Here is a 4339-nt window from a genome sequence, read left to right on the forward strand (position 1 = left end):
AGGCCAGGAGTTTGAGACTCCGTCTTTACAAAAAAAAATTTTTTTAAAACTATCTGGGTGTAGTGGTGTGCACCTATAGTCCCAGCTAGTTGGCAGGATGAGGCAGGAGGATCACTTGAGCCCAGGAGCTTAAGGTTGCTGTGTGCTATGATGACACCACTCCACTCTAGCCTGGGAGACAGAGTGAGACCCTGTCTCAAAAAATAGATAGATAAAAGTTGAGAAAAATAACCACGCCACTATTTAATCGATCAGTTACGATGGGAATGTGAAAGGCAGTTCACAGAGTGGATCAAACTGCAGGAGGAGGCCCCAGCTTATTTTGGAAGCAGAGAGTCCCCTGCTCACCAGCAATGGCATGTCGTCTGAAGCCTGAACCAGAAGGCAGAAGGGCAGGGACGGGGCAAGGGGGAGGTTGCTGGGAACTGCAGGGTCAGGAATTTGGCTTTTGGCCCAAGGGCAGTGGGAGACCACCTGTACCCCCCTCCTCTGATAACTGTCCCCCCTTGCTCTTGGGCCCTGTTCCTGGCCCTGCTCTAGATGTGCAGGTGGCCCCCACCCAGCTGAGCCAACCAGGGCCCATCCTTGGAATTTTAAACTTGGAACCAGAAAGAGAATGATCAGTCAGTACCTTCTCTGTGGTGGATCAATGAGAAGGTTCACATCGGGGAGTTGCCTGGCCAGAGAAGAGCTGGGGTGCTGGAGGCTGCAGAAGGGTGCCCATTAATCCTCCCTTCTGGATCATAACTAAGAGGATAAACAGGAAGAACCTACAGTTAAAATAAAAATATAAGCTTTAAGTGAGGGCCCGATAACAAGATGCAAACCCTAAGATTGACTTACCTAGTTTCAGAAAGGGTGAAATTAATCTCTGGTGACAGGGCCAGCACAGTGATGGCTGTGGGGATGGGGGGTCGGTTTGGGAGGGCAGGTACACAGGTGTGCACACAAACCAAAACTCACGGCTCTTCACATCTGTGCATTCTACTCTAAGAGAATTTTTAAAAAATCAATCAGGCAAGTGGCCAATAACCTCCCATACAAAAAGTAAACTGTAAAAACAGCAGACAGATAAGAAAAAAGGTGTCGGTGATCCCTGGGCTGATTAAACACTCGATCATGTCTAGAGATTTCTCTGATCACACTGATGTCCCTGGGTTCTCTCTTTGAACCAACCCGGGCCACAGGCCATCCTGAACCAGTCCCTAGGGCAGGCAGGGTGGGCTGTCTTTACGGCCACCCAAGCTTATAAGCTTGAAAGGGGAGGAGGAGACCTACAGTGGGTGGAGTTAAGGGGGCTGAGGTGGCAGCACTCCCTGTGAAGGAGGGACACGGGGGAGCTGTGGCAGTGGGGGAGGGGAGCCGTCCTCCCACGTGAGTTAGGATATTTCCTCCTCTACAGTGTTAGGGAGAATTAGCGAAGGACTGATGTCCTTTCTTCTTTAACATTTGGTAGAATTCACCATCTGGTCCTGGGTTTTTCTTTGTTGGGAAGCTTTTGATGACTAATTATTCTGCCTCTTTATTTGTTATAGGTCTGTTCAGAATTCTACTTCTTCTTGGGTTAGTTTTGGTCACGTCTGCCTTTCTGGGCATTTACCCATTTCATTTTGGTTATCTACTAATGATTTGTTGGCATACAATTGTTCATAGTACTCTGATTATCCTTATTTCTGTGAGATTGGTACTAACATCCCCACTTTCATTTGGTTTTAGTTGTTTTTGTCTTTTTCCCTCTCGATCTAAAGGTTTGTTAAATTTGTTGATAACCGAACTAACTTTTCTTATGTTGATTCTCTATTTGTTTCTCCCCCCCTTAATCCTCATTATTTTTTCCTTCCTTCCACTAATTTTGGGTTTAGTTTGTTCTTTTTCTTTTTCTTTGAAACAGAGTCTCACTCTGTTGCCCAGGCTAGAGTGCCATGGCGTCAGCCCAGCTCACAGCAACCTCAGACTCCTGGGCTCAAGCAATCCTTCTGCCTCAGCCTCCCAAGTAGCTGAGACTACAGGCATGTGCCACCATGTCCGGCTAATTTTTTCCATATATAGTTGGTCAATTAATTTCTATTTTTTTAGTAGAGATGGGGTTTCACTCTTGCTCAGACTGGTTTCGAACCCCTGACCTTGAGTGATCCTCCCACCTCAGCCTCCCAGAGTGCTAGGATTACAGGCATGAGCCACCTTGCCTGGCCTAGTTTGTTCTTTTTCTAGTCCCTAAAGGTGTAAACTTATGTTACTGATCTGAGATCTTTTTTACTTCTTATTTCATTAAGTTTTTTTTTAGAGACAGGGTCTCACTATGTCACTCAGGCTAGAGTGCAGTGGCACAATCATAGCACACTGCAGCCTCCAACTCTTGGGCTCAAGTGATCCTCCTGTCTCAGCCAGCTAAGAGCTGGGACTATAGGTGCACACCTATTTTAATTTTTTCATAGAGATGGGATTTCACTATATTGCCCACACCAGTCTTTAACTCCTGGACTGAAGTGATCCTCTTGCTTTGGTCTTCCAAAATGCTGGGATTTGCAAGTGTGAGCCACCATACCCAGCCTCCTGCTTTTTAATATATTTACATCTATAAATTTCTCTCTTAGCATTGCTTTCACTGTATCTCATACATTTTGGCATGTTGTGTTGCTTTCATTAACCTCAAAGTATTTTCTAATGTCACTGTGATTTCTTCTTTGATTCTTTTGTAAAATGTGTTAAGTTCCACATTTATGTGGATTTTCTGATTTTTCTTCTGCTATATATTTCTAGTTTGATTCCATTCCTCATTAAGTCTCTGACTTACTGAGAGAGACTTGCTTTGTGGCCTAACATGTGGTCCATCCTGAGAATGTTCTCCGTGCACTTGAAAAAAGCACGTGTGCACCACGGCTGTTGGGTGGAGTGTTTGGTAAGGTCTAGTCAGCTTTTAATTCCTTAAATTATGTAATACTTGGCACATACACAGAATGTGTGACACAGGAGGCACTGCTGACCTTGAGGGCCAGCACCTCGCCCCCACCTTTGCTCGTCCCTGAGCACACCCGTCCTTTGCCCAAAAGCAAGCACTATGTTGTACGGATTCCCGGGCTTTCTTTCCTCAATTTTAGCACACACGTATGAATCCCATACAATGTATATTTGAAGTTTTATAAAAATGGCATCAGCTGGGTATGGTGGCTCACACCTGTAATCCCAGCACTTTGGGAGGCCAAGGCAGGAGGATCATCTGAGCCCAGGAGTTTGAAGCTGCAGTGAGCTATTATCATGCCACTGCACTCCAGCCTGGGGGACAGAGTGAGACCCTGTCTCTAAATAAGAATGGCATCAGACTGTATGAACTTCCACGTCTTGCTTCTTCAGTCTGTACTGTTCGTGAGACATGCTCATGACGGCCCACAGGGCTGCAGTCCCATCCATCGTTTGTAACATTCCGGACCGGTCTTTCCTCAGTCGTTTTTCCACCCTTGGGAGGATGGGCTTCTGGGTGGTTTGCAGCCTTTTGCTTGTCCCATCTCCTGGGTTCTCCATTCCTGGGGCTGGCCCCTGCACACTGGCTGAGTGGCCCCCAGCGCCAGGAGTGTGCTCTGCTGCTCCTTTCACCTCCCCCCTTCTGTTCCCTTGGCCAGAGGGCAGAAAAGCTGGAAACAGAGGCTTTATAAAGGGACAAGAGGCCCGCCTCTCTGGTCTCTAATGTGGATGGCACTCGGGGGCCCTGCCCACACCAGACACCTCCCTCCCCCAGTGCAGCTGGGCAGGCCTTGGATGCCAGCCTGAGGGTGCCCGGCCCCTCCTCCCCAGGCTCCTATTTTCCCAGCAATTCCCGCCTCTCCCACTGGATGGGAAGCACTTCAGGGCCAGGACAGGAAGAGGGGGTGACTGAGACCCCACCAACTCGACAGGCTCATGGTGGCAGGGCACACCTCTGCACTCTGGGGCAGCAAACAAACAGCAGCCTCCCAGGGACAAACCCAGAGTGGGGGAGGCCCCTGGCAGGGCTGGGGCCGGGCTGTCAGACAGCTGGCTCCCTGCCCCAGGGCACCCTCAGGGAAGGTGACATGGTGGCAAATGTCTCTTCTGGGCAAGCCTGGGACACTTCACAAAACACAGCTCTCCAGTTGAAGCCAAGTTGGAAAATTCCAGGGAAAGGGAAATTTACCATGGGGCAGGAATAGCTGAACCTTGGCTTGGAACATCCAGAGCTTGACCTGGGGCCTGAGAGCCACCCAAAGGTCACGCTAGTCCCCAGGGCCAACACAGGCTTGTGGGCACAGAGGCTCAACCTCCAGACAGGTTGCTGGCTCTTGGGGCAGACCACAGCCCCCAGTGGCACAAACGAGGGACTCAGCCA

Source organism: Microcebus murinus, chromosome 9, assembly GCF_040939455.1.
Source record: "Microcebus murinus isolate Inina chromosome 9, M.murinus_Inina_mat1.0, whole genome shotgun sequence".
Classification (NCBI taxonomy): Eukaryota; Metazoa; Chordata; class Mammalia; order Primates; family Cheirogaleidae; genus Microcebus; species Microcebus murinus.